Source organism: Alexandromys fortis, unplaced genomic scaffold, assembly GCF_014885135.2.
Source record: "Alexandromys fortis isolate MF-2015 unplaced genomic scaffold, M_Fortis_MF-2015_v1.1 scaffold_122, whole genome shotgun sequence".
Taxonomy (NCBI): Eukaryota; Metazoa; Chordata; class Mammalia; order Rodentia; family Cricetidae; genus Alexandromys; species Alexandromys fortis.
Genome location: NW_026068004.1, coordinates 2,760,267 through 2,778,443, shown reverse-complemented (window position 1 = coordinate 2,778,443; position 18,177 = coordinate 2,760,267). Strand labels below are relative to the sequence as shown.

Genomic DNA, 18,177 nt, shown 5'->3' with positions numbered 1-18,177 from the left:
ACAGATTTAGGCTGTAACTATCCCTAGGTACTAAATAAAATTCCACTGGACTAAAGAGGAAGTGTTAGGCTCAGGGATGCACACATTGTGTCTACTCTGCTTTCCTGAGGATGAGAGAAGATGAGAGAAAGTGACCTTACACAGAAGGATACCTAGTACCCATACTCCCTTCAGTACTATATTCCAGGCCCTGGGTCCAGGAGTAAAGCAAGTAATCAGCCTCAAGGACCCCAAGCATGGACCAGAAGGACTTCCTTCCAAGGCCCTCTGCTTTCCAGGGACATCCACAGGACACCTCTTATGACAATAAACTTTCTCTACTTGCAACCTGTTTTTGCCTGGAAAGTCTTAGGAGAGCTTGGATAGCTAGGTCTATTAAACAGGCATACAAATCAAACATTTTCATCGTAAAGAAATTTATTTTGCAACAATTCTTTGTAAACATAATCTTATCGTTTATCAAAGACAAAAATAGATCACTTTTATATAAATAGCTAAATCTCAGGGGAGTGTTTGATACTGCAGATCTCTAGAAGCTATATAAAGCTGGAAGAAGAGAATCAAGTTCATAAAGTTGTCTCTAATCTCCACTCCCATCCCACATGCACAACACACACACACACACACACACACACACACCATCCATGCCCCACCCCACACACAAGAATTTAGTTCTGAGTGATGTTTACATCCATGACAATCCCAGTAGAGCTGCAGTCTCAGGATTTTATTTCCCTATAACTCACTACCTATACATAAACTCTTATGTGGCTAAAGCAGAATCTTTTGCTTAAAAGGTCTTTGAACTCTATTTATTAATTTCTTAAGAATTATTTTCTAATGTTTTTGACATAAACTGTTCAAGCCAGCCACTAGAAATGCTTAGAACAGTTAAAATCCCATTGGAGTTCTCCCAGGGACGTGCCCACTCCTAAGCCCCCAACAACCTCAATTTGATGGGACGTATTTGTTGTCTTCATGCGTGTCTTTGTATTTTTATTATGGGTGTGGCCCTCAACAAGGCTGGCATTTACTTTTAGTATGCTATCCGTAGCATCATACTGCTTAACCTATCTGTCCAGGCTTTTCTGAGACGTCTCCATGTTAGGATGTACTATAGTTCAAGATCAGGGCTCTCTTTAGGCTCTGCAGGTCCTAAGCCCATTGCGGTACACAGGCTTCACAGGAAGCCCAGTTGAACTGTGTCAAAATTTTGTCACACGAGTTTCCTATGCTGTGAGATTCTACTCTTCTCTTGATTCCGTCTGTCTGTTCAGTTGGTTTTTTGAGACAGGCTGGCCTAGACCTCATTATGTAGCCAACCAAGTTCACCCTTGAACTTCTAATCCTCCTGCCTTCACCTCCTAAATTCTGGGTAACAGGTGTGTGCTATCATATCCAGCATGATTTTTTTTCTTTCAATGATTCAAAATATAAAAACAAAGCTGGGGATGTGGATCAACAGGTAAAAGTATTTACTGTGTGAGTCTGACAACCTGAGGCCCCAAACACAGGTAAAATGTTGGACGTGGTAGTGCCCTCAGCGATCCCAGCACCCCCACTAAAAGACGGGAGGCAGAGAAACAGGGCAGTGAGCTGGGGGCTCTCAAGCCAGCTAGCTGGGAGTATGCGGCAGGTGCAGCAAGAGAAACAGAGAGTCTACTTCAAACAAGGTGGAAGGAGAGAACCAATGCCCTAAAAACTGGCCTCTGACCTCCACAAGTGCACTATGGCACATATGTGCCCGCTCTCTCCTTCTCCTCTTACCCTGTCTCTTCTTCCTCCTCCATACACAATAAATAAATAATTAAATTTCAAATGTCAAGTCATTTTTAGTTTCTGTCCAAACACAAATAGGAGGGACCAGATTTAGCCCAAGGACAACTGATCTTGCTCCAGATCACTCATTTTTTCCTTACTACTTACTATCTACCCATTCATTTAGAAATACTTATAAATTGTCTACCAGTAATTGTATACATAAACTTACTTTCTAAGTAGGTAAAGTAAATCATGTTATCCAGTAACAAGGAAAAAGTATTAACTTGACCTTAGAGGAGATTACGTGGCAGGCCGCGAGTGCTAATGGGGGTGGGAAAGATCAGCTGGCCTTGGGACAGTGGGTGAGAAAGGAGCTCTAAACAGGACTGCTCAGGTTCCTTTGGGTGTCCACCACTTAACGGCCTTGAGTTGGGACAATTCACTTGTTCTGTGCTTCAATTTTCTTGTCTCTAAACTATGAACCACAGCACTGCTCACTGCACACACAGGCTTGTTGTGAAAGCCAGGGTCCCATGAATGGGTGAAGACAGAACACGTGACGCACCTGATGAGTGGCCTGGCTCATAGTAAAGACTGGAAATGCTTTGCTGCTCAAGATCATGGAAGACTGCATGGAGGCAGTGCTAAGTAGGGGGTTAAGACAGAGAGGGAAGACCCAGACACACGGGGGCGGACAGAAAAGCATCCTAAGATAGAGAGTATATGAGGAAGCCTATACAACACAAAGGGCAAATTAGAAAACACGCCAATCAAAGATGAGGAAAGGATAGTGGGTAATAAATTAGGAGGGAAGCCTGTGGTTACACCATGGAGAGCCTTGAATGCCAGGCTGAGAAGTTTGGATTGTGTCCCGTTGCTAATGAGGTCTTATTAAGTTTTATGAACTAGGAGACATGCTGCCAGGATCTGGCAGCTGTGGGAGGCAAGTTGGAGAGAACACAGCCTGGAGTTAGGTTACAACCCCTATAGTTACTTTATTGGACCTGGATAAGTACAGGAAGTCATTTCAAAACCACGATTATGATCTGGCTCTTAAATGCCTCCTAAAAATTAACATGTGGAAGGCTTGGTCCTCGGTGTAGCAATGTTCAGAGGTGGGACTTTGGGAGGTGACTGGACCATGAAGGATCTAACCTCATGAATGGATAAATCAATGGACAGACTCAAAACTTGATGGGTCTGGGGAGGAGGGCTTCACTATAAAAGTGAGTTCTCTTATTGCTTCCTTACCACACACATAAAAGCAAATGGGTAGGGGCTAGCGAGTTGGCTCGGTGGGTAAAGCCCTTGCCGCGAGAGCATGAAGCACCCACGTAAAAGCTTGGCACAGTGGCACACATCTCAATCCCAATACCTGGGGGTAAAGACAATCGGATCTCTCCCTTTCACAGGCTAGCCAGCCTAGCTGAGCAGTGAGCTCTGGGTTCAATAGATAGTATGGAAAGAACAGAAAGAGACACTGGATCTCAACCTCTGGCCTCTATCGGCACACATACACACAAACACATACAGACATGGAACACACAGCAACCAGCTGAAGTAACAGTGCAGGGAAACTTCTGAAATTGTAAGCGCCACTAAACCTTTGCTCCTCTGACTCCTCTCAGGCACTCTGTCACAGTGCAGACAGCAGACTAACGCAGCTATGATGGTTCTACCCCTAGATGACTGGAGCCATTGCTTGCAGCGGTGAACCAAGACAGAGGAGGTTTATGAAGTCACTATTTACTTCTTAACCTGTGAGGCTGAAGGGCTCCACTTGGAACTGTACTAGAAGTGGAGCCTCAGACAAGCAAGTCTGAGCAGAGGGCAGATGAGAAAAGCCAAATGCCTTGAGTTAATCCTTCCCACAACAGGCATCTGATAATCCCCTAGTCTAAAGAGCTCTTTATTCTTTGTTTTCTTGTTTTGCTTTTGAGGCAAAACGTTGGGTCTCAGTATGTAGCCCAGGCTGGATCTGAGCTGGTGATTTTCTGTCCCAAGCTCTCAAGTGTTGAAAGTGTCACCACTTTTGAAAGAGAAGAAAACAGAAGCCAGAGATGGTAAGGTCAGCTCTTAACTGCCTCCCCGGGATAGCCTCAGCACTTCACCTCACAGAGACCCTCCATCAGAGGCTATTCAGTGAGATTCTGGGAAACTTTACACTATTTACTATTTACACCTTAGTTGAAGTTTCTATTCCTGTGGTGAAACACTATGGCCAGAAGCAACTGGGGGAGGAAAGGGTTTTTCTTTTGCTTACACTTAACAGCCCATTACTGAGGGAAGTTAGGGCAGGAGTTCAAAGCAGGAACCTGGAGGCAGGAGCTGATGGGCAATGGAAGGACACTGCTCACTGGCTTAACACTTCTGATTTTCCTGAGTATCTTGGGCACAATGTCCCTTCGCATGTGCTCTCAAGAAAGCTAAATTATTAGGAAAATGACACCTTAGATCACTGGCCCCTCAGATCTCAGGGACCGTACATTACCATGGACTTCAAAGAAAACCAGTTCGAAGCTCTAATCTAGCTGTGCGCGAACTCCTACGTCTTGGCTTCTCTTCCCTCTCTAACAGCATCACCACCGTATTCCTGGAGCCTCCCACGCTCCAGCGAGCCATGCATGCCACGCCTTGACACCTTTGCCCGCTCCCTGAGCTGCCTTCCCGTGCAGCTTCTTTAGGAGCGAGCTTGAATGTGCTTGGGCAGGAGGGCTGCTGTCCTGGAATCTTCCGGTTCTACTTCTGGTTCCACTGCTGTGATAAAGACCAGGCCCCAAGGCAACTCGGGGAGGAAAAGGTTTATTCGGCTCCACCTCCACAGCCCTGTCCATTCTGTCTGCCGTCCAGGAGTGGCACCTCCCACATCAATCATTTATCAAGAAAATGCCCACACAGACTGCCTACAATCTGATGGAGCTAAGTCCTCAATTGAGATTAATTCTTCCGAGAAATGTGTAGGTTTGTTTCAAATTTCCAAAAACATCTCCCCACCACCACCACCATACTTGGCCCTCAGGCAGTAGCACAACCTTTGAAGCTGCGTGAGTAACTTCACCTTCTTGGACTAGTTTCCGTACAGCTAAAACATTATGTCCAAGAGAGGCAATGGTGTGTGGAAGTGGGAGTGTGTGTGCTGGGTATCACTGGAAGACTGACCCCAAGGGTCATCAGGCCTGGAACACGATGGCTCAAAGCCCATTCTAGGGCAAAGAGAAGGCCTGATTTCACGAGCGTTGTTGCATTGTTGCACCTTCTCGGGGCACACTTCATTTTCGCCTCACGCCTTTTCCCGCCAGCGCGTCGGGAGAAGGTGCGAAGGAACTCTCTGTAAGGTCACCCCACAGTCGGCCTCCGGCTGGGTGGGGGCTGAGGGTCGACGGGATTCGAACCCGGGCCTTCAGAGGACGTCCCTGGTCTGGGAGACAGGAGCGATACGGCGGGTCCGGGCGCTTAAGGCCGGCGGGCGCGGGACGCGAGGCGGGAGGCGCCAGGCGCGAGCGGGGTCGCTCCTTCCCGCCGCCCAGCGCGCGCGAGCCCAACGGCCCCGGCGCGCGCCACCTCGCGGCAGGAGTCTCTGGCGGGCGGGGCTGCGCAGCTCTCGCCCCCGCCCCTCGGCCGCCGCCGCCGCCGCCTCGGTGGAGCCCCCCGCCGTTCGCGGCTCGCCGCCCGTCGCCGCCTCAGCCGCGCCGCTCTCCTGAGCCGCCGCCCGCCCCTGCCGGCGTCCTCGCTCGCTCCCTGCGCAGCGGAAACATGGCGGCTGGAAGGGAGTGAGCCGCCCGCGCCCCCGCGCCCCGCGCCGCGGTCGCCCTCAGGTAAGCGCCTGGGAGCCGCCGCCAGCCGAGCCCGTGCCCGGAGGAGCCGCCAACGGCGCCCGGCCAGAGTGAGCCCCCGCCCGGTGACCCCGCGGCCCTCGGGCGGCTGTGTCAGCCCGGCCCGAGCCCCGGCGGCCTGCGCGCCATCCGCTCGGGCCCAGTGTCCGGCGGCGGCCTGACGCGCCGGGGTCGGCTGGGGGCGCGGCGCGCGAGTGCAGCAGGCACGGGGGCCCCCTTCCGAGGGGACAGCAGGGCTGGGGCGGAACCGGGAAGCCTGGCTTGGGTTCCGGTGCGGAGGCTCTTTCGGGCTGGTGGGACGCGTCGCGGGGCAGTCGTCGGGGTCCCGGCAGCGGAGGACCGAGGGTCGAGGGTGCAGAGGCTTGGAGCGGTCTGTCTGCCAGCGTCCCGGGGCGGGGAGATCTCAGCGTGTGCCACCTGCTCGTGCCTGGCTAGCACCCGGCGGCTGCAGCAGGTTTCGAACCTCAGACGGGGACGGGGTGGAGGGGACGACGGCGGACCACCGGGGAGCACAGCAGGGAAAGGGGTTCGCAGGCAAATGGGTGAACCCCCTTAACATCCCAGACGCGAAGAGAACTGAGAGTCCTCCAGGATCTTCCACTCTCCGCCTATTCGGAACGGACGTTATCTTTTAAAATCCCAAATAAAACCTCAGTAATTTGGCGAACCTATTAGGAGGGCTCTCTGTCCTAATACCGTTCCAAGGTAACTTAGTCTGGCCCTGGATGGATTTGGTTAGAGGTGGGAAGAACCGGCTGTCTCCCGTCTCTTTTCTTCGTTTCCCCCGTGGGCAGCTGTGGAGAGTGAAGTTATCGCGTCCCCCAAGTCTTGTTTTGGCTAACTCCCAATTTTAGTCGTTTCTCTTACTCCGTTACTCTTTGATCCGCGCCTTTGATGCCCGCGTCGCCCTCATAGAAGAACTTATTGTGAGCCGAGAGACCAAACTCGGTCTTTTTGAAGGAAGTTCTTTGACCCTCAAGGACTGACCTTAAAAAGACTGTACTCTCCCTTCCTCATTTCTGTGCTGAGGGTGGGGGATGAGGGAAAGCTGTCTAGTAGCACGTGCTCACCCAAGCTAGAAGAGATTCTCATCCTGTTTTGTGGTTTCTCTTCCTTTAAAAAAAAAAAAAAAGTCTGTGAACACTTCATCAAGTGAGCTAATGTATATCAAAAGATTTTACAGTGTAATATATCATGCAAATAAAAGAGCTTATTATTTTTGCTCTAGAAAGGATTGAGACCTAATTTGGTGCCAAGCTGCAATTTAATATTTGCTTGGAGAGAGAACTGCCTTATTACAATGAACTGTCTGCTTTTTCTGCCAACAGAAGGCCCCAACTTGCTGTGAAAAACAACACTTTTTGTTGCTCATTTTAAAGCATTTCTTTTTTTTTTTCTAAGCCACTTAGCCTTGGTGGTACATAGGGTTAAAGTACTTTAAAAGGATCTTTTATCAATTTCTTAAACACTTGCCTAAACAGCCCTGCAAATGAATAATTTCTTAAGCCCATTAGTGAGGCATGATGGCCTTGTAGATAAAATGCTTTTGTGTCTTGGACCTTGTTCCTGCTCTAAGCAAAGTTTCACTGTTTTTATAACTATGGCAAGCACTCAGCAGTCAGAACTGCCTTTATCATTGCTCTTACATCTTTGTTTCTTGACTTGGTTAGTGGCTTTAAAGTTTGTAGCAGAGATGTCAAAAATTTTAAATAGATTTATTTTTTGGTGTGTGTGTGCGTGCGGTTGCCCACAAAGGCCAGAGGAATCAGAGTGCCCTACAGCTGGAGTTACAGAGTTGCAGGCAGTTGTAAGATGACTGACAGGTGGATGCCAGGAGCTGAGCTTGGGTTCTTTGGAAGAGAGCTACATGATCTTAATCACTGAGCTGGCTTTCCAGCCCCATGCAAATGCCAGGGTTAATTTCAGGAATGTTTGTACATATGCTGTTTCACTTTTGTGTAAATTAGTAAAAAAATAAAAGCTTGTGTGGCACCATTCTCTTCAGAACTACATAGATACAGAAGTCTCTGAACCCTCCAGTGTAAGAATTCAAAAAACAAAACACTGGCTTGACTGTTACAATGAAATTTAAACTTGCTGTATTCTAACTTTTATACTTATATAAACCCTGTGTCAGCAGGGTGTTAAGTGTGGTGCTAAACTGACTACACAGAGATAAGAGACATTTCCAATCATTGCTTACCTAGGTTATCTCAATAAAAGTTAAGAACTGTGCGTAGAATGCTCTGGTTACCTGATAGTGAGGGCTCTCAAGCTAGCCAGGCTTTGAGGAAAGGTTTTGTGGAGGGGTGAGTCCAGGCTCTGTGATAAGGGGGCCAAGAGGAATAGAATATGCATAAGTAAAGGAAAAGTGTGAGAAAAGGAGCAATCAGCACAAAAGTCACAGGATTTTATGACTGCCAATAAGAGTAAAGATAAAACAGTAAATTATGAGGCGTCAGCCAGGCAGAAGCCATGTTGTGGACCTTATATACATAAACATTGTGAAATTAATTTAGTGGGTGATGTTTTTAATCATTGAAAGACATACAGAAAAATCTAGACATAGTTGAAGTAACATTAAAAATAGAGATGAAAAGAAAGAAATTTGAGAAAACTTATGAGATCTCACATCTATGAGGCAATGATTAACTGAAACAGGAAACATTTGAAGATGAGAATTTTTAAATTTAAGTTTATTATTTTTAGATTTAGCAATTTCTTGAGGTAGAACAGGGAACAAATACAGGGAAAAGAGTTTGAAGTCAAAAAGTGAAATATTGCTTTATTATTAATAATAAAAGAGTTGTCTGATATGGAGTATGGAGCTGTTCTAGATGACAGCAAGGTAGGCGCGTGCGCGCGCGCGTGCACGCACATACAGGAGGGGTGTAACTAAAATACAACAGAAGCGAAGGGAAGTGGAGTGTGACGAGCTGTGAGGCTAGTATATAGTGAATGTAGTGTGTGTGTGTGTATAGCAAAGTGATTTAGGATGATGGGATGAGGAAGAGATGAAAACTGTGACCCAGGTGCAATAAGGATAAAGATTTAATTGAGGTAGTAGATGACACGTGAAGCCGTGAGGCAGAAAGTGGTATGGCCAGATGGTACAAACCTCAAAGGAGGAGTTTTTAAACACAGGAGTGGGTAATGGTTTTTTACTTTTTCCTTCTTACAGGCAGAGTTCTGAACTTTTCATTTTCATTCAGGACTCACATCAATTGTTATTTGCACTGAAGAGATTGTTTTAAGTCTTGAAAATAAGGGCAGATGCCCTGTATTGAATCCTTTCTGCCCATATATAGTGAGAGAGGGTTTTTCTCAGATGATTGGTTGGGTAAGTAAGAAACAATTAGATAAAGCAGTGAAATTAATCTATGGTTTGGGGGGCGTTTAGTAGAAAACGCCTAGACTTTGGCTTTAGAAAGACCAGGATTCAAATTTAGGCTCTGTTTCTAGCCTTATGGCTGTAACATACCCTGAGCTATAGAATAAATAAATAAATAAATAAATAAATAAATAAATAAATACTATTTCATAGTTTCACAACGTTTGCATGAAAAACAGTCACTAGAAAAGAAATTGACTTCATAGATGTGAAGTAAATGCTAATTTTCTTATCCCTACTTTTAATGGGCTTATACTCTGCTTACAGAAATAAAGCTTTTCCCTCCACACTTAACCAAAATTACTAGACAGAATACAGTAAGTATTCTTTTACTTTAGGGAGGTAAAAGTAGAGTAGTATAGCAGTTCAGAGGAGAGAACGATCATTTTTCAATACTTGAAAACAAGTTTAGTCTTCACATTCAAAATAATTTTCTTTGGATCCTGGAGATCAAATTTCAGTAGATTAAATAATAATTATGTCTAGCTACCCAGTATTTCAAGTATAAAGTATTTTGTTTAAAATTATTAGGTTTGACATAAATTTGAATGTGGTATTTAAGTCAATAATGAGATTAAAGTGATGGATTTGGTCTGAGACTATCGAGTTTGGAATTGCTTCTAGACATATTAGTGAGCAATGGGTTGTTCATCCTCTCTACCTACCTCAGTTTACTATGTGTTCATTTATAGATATTCAGAAGTTCAGATTTTTGTCTGAAGTAAATAAATTCCACATCTGAAAATAAGTTACCATGTAGGCAGATTTTAGGTTAGCAAAGTAACTATTGTGGTTTGTTTTGAAGCTGTAGTTAGTCCTTGTAATGACCTTGTTTGATAGATAGGCTCAGTCAAACTCTGGATTTTTTTTTTTTTTTGATGAAAGATTCTCTTTCCCACTGTACTGATTTAGAATTAAAACAAAGCTCGGAGCTCTCAGTGTTGCTAAATATTAACTGCATAGATGCAGGTTACTTAGATTCTCAGATACTCAGCCTCTTTATAAAGTGAGGGGAGGTATATGCTAAGGTTGAACTATGAGTTCGTGTAGAGCAGGTAGTCATTGGTCACAAGGCACTCAAGTGCCGGGTCCCTCTTTCCTCATCTATGGTTGATACCTTGGTCAAAGCTTTAGTGCTAACTCGAGCTATCAAGGACTTTCTAGAGTTAATTGTTCTGATAACTTCATGGTTGGATAAATCCAGCAACTCTTGGTGTCCCAGCTTCTCCAATCATTTGTCATCTTTGGTATTCTTATTCTTGTCTGGCCTGACTTTCTTTCTCTCCTAAGCCGTATTCTCTTCATGTTCTCCTAAACTACTGTTTCCTGTAGTGTTAACCATTTTGCTGGTGGTGGTGTGTATGCCTCCTGGAATCCTGGCGGGGGTATTAATTGTTCTGTAACCCTTTTAAATACAGTGCTTTCTCCTACAAACATCGCAGTGGGAGAGTCACAGATACTTAATTTTTCTTCCTCCACTGTTTCCAGATCATATCTTTTCTCCCTTGTTAAAATGCTCATGGCTTTCTAGAATAGGTATTATATTGCCCTTGTTAGATCTTCTTTATCGTTTAGGATCTGGAGCACACTGTCTCCTACAATCTCTGTTACTCTCCTCATTCTGAGTGACTTCAGTGTTTATATGGATGATTTTTTCCCTCTAAAACTGTTTTCTTCTACTCAGGAGATCATCTCTATACCTAATTTATTTCCCTGTGTCTTCTTATTTCACCTAGAGCTGGCCCACCTCTGAAATGATAAATGAAGGTGGACAGTTTTCTGCAGAATTTCTCCCTACCTGGCCTTTGGTTATTCTCACTAGATATGGCCCTTGATCTTTTCATTCCCTTCCCTTTTCAGTTCAGTGTTCCATCATGTGCCTTTTTTATTCACTCTCTTGCCATTACCCTCTAGTACCATGCCCCATTTTTCTGATCCTGCCTGGCTGAAGTCATAACCTTGTTGACTCAAACTAACCTCTCTCATTGTATTAGTTTTACTGAGCATGAGACAAACCACACTGTTAAATTGATTGCTGCCATTGGGCTTTTGCTATGTACATATTTGTTTGTCCTATATTCTGTGATGTTGTGTGTAAAAATACTCTTTTCAGGCTTCTGACCTCTGTAATGCCTCTTCTTAGTCTCAACCTGTGACCAACTGCTTATCATCAGTTCCTGCCTCCAGGTTCCTTCCCTGACTTTCTTTGATAAGAAAGTGTAGGATGATTTAAACCCTGACCTCCCCAAGTTGCTTTTGGGCAATGTTTTAGCACAGCAGTAGAAATCCTAACTATGACACCTACATAAACATTTCCTCTGGAACATTCTAACACAGTAGAACTAGACTATTTTAACCATGATGTTCTGTTAAGTGTAATAGAAAATAGAAGAGCCAATATATTAATTCTTGAATAGATAATTTAGAAGTTTAGACTTCCAATTCTTAGTAAAATACTGTCCCTCCAAAAAATTAGGAGTATAAAAACTTACATAGGGCTGGAGATGGCTCAGAGGTTAAGAGCACTGGCTGCTCTTCCAGAGGTCCTGAGTTCAATTCCCAGCAACCACATGGTGTTCACAAGCATCTGTGATGAGATCTGATGCCCTTTTCTGTCCTGCAGGTGTACATGTAGGCAGATCACTGTGCACATCATAAACAATTCTTTAAAAAACTTATAAGGAATTAAAGGTTAATAATCCCAAAGTAAGAGAATATTTTAATTTAGACACATAATTTTATTGTCCAGGCTACATTTGTTCATTAATCCAACAAATATTTGTGTCTAAAATTTGTCTTAGGTAGGGCTACTCTTGCTGTGATGAAACACCATGACCAAAAGCAGCTTGGGAGAAAAGGGTTTATTCCGCTCACAGTTCCATATCATTATCAAAAGCAGTGAGGGCAGGACAAGAACCTGGAGGCAGGAGTTGATGCAGAGGCCATAGAGTAATGCTGCTTATTGGCTTGCTCCTAATGGTTTGCTCAACCTGATTTCTTATAGAACCCAGGACCACCAGCCCAGGGTTAGCACCACCTACAAAATGGACTGGGCCTTCTTCCTTGATCACTAATTAAGAAAATGCCTTATAATAGGATTGTATGGGGGCTTTTCTCAATTGAGGCTTCCTCTTCTCTGGTGACTCTAGCTTGTGTCAAATTTAAATAAAACTAGCCAGTACACTATGATAAAGATGGATGCTATAATTTTAAAAATTAAAAGATAAGTCATAGAGTTGAAAAAGTATATATTTGTGGTACAATTAATAGTCAATGTTAATAAAATAATAAAACCCCTTTTAGTCTATTAAAACAAGACAAATTAGTATACAAAATAGATTGTTTATTAGTCATCTGGACAAATTAAATTTTTATAAGATGCCATTTTACACCCATCAAATTGGCAAAAAATGAAGCCTTGCAATCTCAAAAATTAGTGGCGATGGAGAGCTAAAAGAACTCTTGGATACTGTTGGTGAGACTAGTAATTTCACAGCCACAGCAGAAAACAGTTTGCCAATCCCTGTTAAAAGTAAAATAAGCCTCGGAGCCTCACTATGAAGTCTTACCAGCATGGCAGGCTAACATGAGTTGAACAAGGATAGCAAGAAACATGCTAACGTGGCCAGAGGGGTGGAATGGTGGGTGAAGGAGTAGGGAAGTTCAAAAGGCCTCCACACTACTCAAAGAACTACAGACAACTAAAGGATACTGAGAGTGGGGGAAATAGTCTTCCCCAGGGAAGAGGACACCAGTTAGTTACTCAATATCAAATGATCAGTTCTGAAAACATATATATGAATAACATTATATAGACTAAGCAGGTTGTATTTATGTATTTAGGAATATACGTGTGTGTGTGTGTGTGTGTGTTTGTAACAACAATTAATGAAGAAAGGGCATGACTTTGAAAGGAGTAAGGAGGTGTATATGGGCGGGAGCAAAGAGAAGGGAGAAATAATGTAATTATATCATGTTTTTAAAAATTCTTCTCTTATATATTACATCCTAATTACAGTTTCCAGCCCCTCGCGCCCTTCCCCCCAGAACCACTTCTCCTTTGTTTCCTTTCAGAGAAGAGCAGGCTTCCTAGGGAGCTCAACCAAACACGGCATATCAGATCACAATAAGACTAGGCATCTTCCCTTATAAATTAGGCTGGGTGAAGCAACCCAGTAGGAGGAAAGGGGTCCTAAAGGCAGGCAAAAGAGTCAGAGACAGCCACTGCTCCCACTGTTAGGAGTCACCACAAGAAGGCCAATCTATATAGCCATAATATATATATGCAGAAGACCCATACAGGCTCCCTGATGGTTGATTCAGTCTCTGTGAGCCTGGTTAGTTGATTCTTTTGGGTTTTGTTGTTGTTGTTGTTGTTTTGTTTCTTGATCCCTCTGGTTCCTACAATCTTTCCTCCCCCTTTTCCACAGCATTCCTCAAGCTCCATCTACTGTGGGTTCCTCTCCCATCAGTTGCTGGATGAAGCCTCTCTGATGACAATTATGCTAGGTTCTTGTCTACAAGTATAGCAGAGTATTCTTAGGAATCATCTCATTGACTTTCTCCCCACCAGTGTGTTTGGTTCTATCCTACATCTCTGGACTATCTAGCCTTTGGTTCCTGGCTCCTCTTGTGGCATGGGTCTCAATCTGGAGTAGTCATTGGTTGGCCTCTACCACAATTTCTGCTTCACCTTTACCTAGCACATATTGCAGGCAGGACAAATTGGAGGTCAAAAGTTTTGTGGCTGGGAAGGTAATTATAGTATAACCTCAAAAAAATAAAATAATTAAAAAAGCAGAAAAAGGAAATATACAAAAAATTCACACATGATTATAGCAAAAATAAAACTAAGGTCAGGCATAGTGGCACGTGCCTTTAATTCTAGCACTTGGGAGTTTGAGGTAGGTGGATCTCTGTGAGTTCAAGACCAGCCTGGTCTACATAGAAAGCTCCAGGACAGCCAGGGTTATGTAGAGAGATCTTGTCTCAAAAGCACACAAACAAAAAACTAGTTCAAATATCTTTCAATAAAAAATAAAATATTGAAACTTTACCTAATATAATTACATATGATAATTAAAATGAGTGAACTCAAGTAAACCTCATAAGAGTTTGAGTATAGAGTAAATTTCAGAAAATAAGCATATAAAGCTTAAAGTTGTATTTCAACTGTGTAGTGAATATATGTATCTATTCATTACACTTTAAAAATCTGATCTTACCATTTGTGTTTTAAATAACAGTATTCAACCCTTTTTATGAGTGTAGCACAGGAAGAAGATAGCAGGAGTGTAAAAAGATATAATTAAGCTGAATTATATATAATTTTGTAGGTTTGAAATAGCCTAATACAGACTGTTTTAAATTACCTAAACTATTTGAATCTAACATAACAAATGCTTTGGTTGAAATACATTCAAATTACTATGAGCACAAAGGTGAGAACAGCAATCTGCCAAGGCAGAAGAGGAAGAGGACTTTGGAGCCTCTATAGTGAGAATAGCAATATGGACTCTGAGAAAGAGATAATGAAAAGACAGCTTTTCTGATAGGAAGAGGTAAGGACCCCTTTGAATGGAATAGTGGAGGCCAAAGAAATGCCATGGAGGAAGGATTAAGAGGAAGAACAGGTATAACAGCACTTATTTGTAGCACTGAACAGCTGTAGAACTTAAAACAATCTGCCCAAGGTCACAAGGTTGGCAGTCATCAGTGTTAGAGATCCTGGCCTGGGGTGTTTAAGATCTCTGGCTTGTTCCTAAGGGCTTGTCAGCTTAGAACTGTAAAGGTGACTAAGGGATCCACAACTTCTCTTCTCTGGCTCCTTATAACCTTCTGTTCTTTGTCGGCCTCAAGACTGTCCTCTTTCTATCTCTGCCATTCTCCTTGTTTCTGCCCTAGATGGCCTCTTGAATTTTCAGCTCCCTCTTGTTACTATGACCCCTTTCCCAGTTGCTGCTGTTCAGGAGGTGACTCGCACTGCTTTTCCTCTGCTGTTGTTGCCATTGCTGCTTCTGCTGCACTTGGTCACCAGTCTTATGGTCCTATGTCTATACAGACAGCTGATCTGCTTTTGTCTCAGAGTTCTGGCTGTGCCTCTGCTGCTGCCTTGCTGTTACTGCTGCTGTACTTTCTCTGCTGCTTCTTTCTTTCTGTTACTAGCTCAGCTCCCATCACTAGTAGTAGACAAGGAAAGACCACCCAAGAAGCTAATTTTTGCACTGGCAGAAGAATTGTCTCCCAGCCAATTTACCAAGTAACCAAACTTTGCTCATATAACCAGAGAATGGGTGTTTGCCTCAATCATAGCAAACCTGGCATTCCGATGAAGGTTTGTTTTATACCAATTGCAGCACTGTCTTTTCAGCACCTGTCACAGCAGTCCCACCGAGAAAAATGCTCCCTCTTCTGCCTTTGTTGGAAATGGTTACAGGGTCATCTGGAGTTCACTGAGGATTGTGAGGATAGCAAAAGGACAGATACAAACTGAAATAGTCCTGGCTAAGTCTGCACCTTCAGGAGCCAGAGCAATCAGCTGCATTCTTTATACAGGTTTGTTTTTTTTTTTTTTCTTCAAAGTATCCATGGAGTGTTGGAAACAGCTAGTGTTCCTTTAAGAGTAGTCTGGTTCTTTGAGCCTTTTCCAGCAGCCAGGGAAACAAGGAGAGTTCAATTATAGGGTCACATTGCCCTATCCCTTAACATATTTGTTCATTTACAGCAAAGTGAGCATCAGGGATGCTTACAATAAGATCTTTTAAAGAAATTAATTTTTATATGTGTAGGTGTTTGCCTACATGTGATTTACATGTGTGTCTGATGCCTGTACATGCTGGAAGACAGTAGCCCAGACAATGATCTTCAGGTTCAGTGAGAGACCCTGTGTGAAAAAATAAAGTGGAGATCCGCAGAGTAAGGTTTTTTGACATCTACTTTTCACCTGTGTACATACACACATCCCAGTTCACATGTGCACGCACATGCATGTACCACACACCCAAGCACATACAAACACATCAAAGAATTGTTATCTTTTGAGAAATCTCAAAAGAGTTTGTATTCTACTAATAATTATTTTCATCATTTCTGATTATATAATGAAAACCATTTGTAGAACTCTATCTTACAGTGTGTATTCTGTAAATATTATATAATGACCTCAGAAGACCTCTTGCTGTAGAAAACTATTGCTAAACAAATGTCTGTAGAGCTAGAAATTATCTTGTTTAAGAACCCATTCCCCAAATCCTTCAGCTCAACTCAGATTTTCATCACACTTGCAGCTGATTTAAAGCAACTTCAATTAATGACCAAGCAAGGATTTGCAAGGGCAAAGCCTACTGCTGAGCTAATGGGTAGGGTTGTTTCTATGTTGATCTTCATACTTAGTTGTTCCACTAACTTCTTAGAGTTGTTAGGTGAATTTTTGAAATGTATCTTTATTTTTCCTACCTTTATTTTATTTTACTTGTTTAAAAACAAGGCAGGGATTGTATAGCCTAATAGTAGAATATTTGCTTAGTATATGTGAGGTTCTGAGTTTAATTTCTAGAATGACTGAATAAGTAAATAAGTGATTGAAATGAGAGATGAGGTAAGAATTAAATCAATACAAGTTTCTTTTTAATTCAGTGAAAGTTTTGAATATTTTTATTTTGAAATGTAAATGTAAAATAATTGGCTTTATTTTATTCACTAGCATGCATTGATTTTACACATTTTTATGTTCAACATGATATTTCCAGCTCTTTTTATCTAGCTGATCCCCTTTCTCACCCTCTAGAAATCACTATTCTATAGTCAAGACTGCCATGTTTCCCTTTTCTTTACTTTTTACCCTCCCACAGATGAGAGAGAACATGTGGAACTTGTCTCTCTGTGCCTGCCTTACTTCACTAAATAAATATCTTCTAGTTTCATCTATTTTGCTACCGATGACAGGATTTTATTCTTTTTCATTGCTTGAAAGTATCTATCTTTACACTTACACACACACACACAGGTTGATGGATAAATGAGATGCTTTCCTAGTTTGATTCTCTATTGCTGTGATAAAACACTAATCAAGAGCAACTTAGGGGAAGAGAGGATTATTTTAACTTACAGTTTATAGCCCCCCCCCCCAATCTTTGGAGGAAGCAAGGTCGTCAGGAGCTCAAGAGCAGAACTTGAAGAGAGGGACCATGGAGGAATGCTGCTCACTGAGTAACTTGCCTTCTTACACAACTCAAGACCACCTGTCCAAGAGTAGCATCATCTGTAGTGGATTCGGCTCTCCACATTAACCATTAATCAAGCAAATATCCCCCAGACTTAACCTGCAGATCAAATCTGATAGAGCTAATTCCTCAGTTGAGGTTCCCTTTTCTCAGGTGATTCTAGTTATGTAAAACTGACAAAAACTAGCCAGCACAGATACCATATTTTTTTACTCATTCATGATGGGCACCTAGGTTGATTCTTGGTGTTTGCTATTTTGAATAGCACCTCAATGAACATTGACATGGAAGTATCCCCGTGTTTACTAATCACATTTCCTTCCAGTGTGTATCCAGAATTGGGACAGCTGTCTTGTATGCTAGATCTACTTTTCTTTGACAAGTATGCATTTATTGTAGGAATAATTTATTGTAGGACAAATGTATTGGTTATGCCATTTTCATATGTGTGTTACATACTTTGATCATTTCTTTACCCATTATATCCTCCTCCTTATGCCCAAGCAGTCCTCCTTCTTTCATGTCTTCTTAAAACTCTATATTCTGTATATGGTAGCATATGATATGTGTCTTTCTGTATCTAGCTTACTTCACTTAGTGTGATGAGAATTTAGGTCAACCAGGGGGACATAGTGAGACTCTGTCTCAAAAAAAAAAAAAAAAAAAAAAAGCTAACCACACATAGATGAAGCTAGTTCCCATTTCTCAACTTCAAATGAATCAAAGACTTTAATGTAAACCTTAAAGCTTTTAAATTTTTAGAAGAAAAATTACAGAAAACATTTTAAGATACTGGCAGTGATGTCTGTCAAGAGAGAAATGAATAAGGAAAATGTGGCATTTATACATAATGAAATTTTTCATTTGGGAAGATAAGGAAGTTATGTCATTTGTCTTTATTTATGTACAGCCTATAATGGTTATACTTATTTATGTGCCCACCAACCATGTGTAGAGTTTCTTTTCTACA

General features: G+C 42.5%; 1 protein-coding gene across 3 annotated transcripts in view; it reads left to right on the top strand.

Moving 5' to 3' along the window:
- Nucleotides 1–4,495: 4,495 nt before the first annotated feature.
- Scmh1 (Scm polycomb group protein homolog 1) overlaps nucleotides 4,496–18,177 on the top strand; it is a 119,316-nt gene continuing 105,634 nt past the window's right edge. Inside the window, exon 1 of one of the 3 annotated variants that reach the window (XM_050161196.1) lies at nucleotides 4,496–5,576. The gene's annotated coding sequence lies outside the window, so the exon portion shown is untranslated. Of the gene's footprint in view, nucleotides 5,577–15,391; nucleotides 15,541–18,177 lie in introns of those variants that run through there. The other 2 variants (XM_050161189.1, XM_050161190.1) reach the window with 2 other exon arrangements.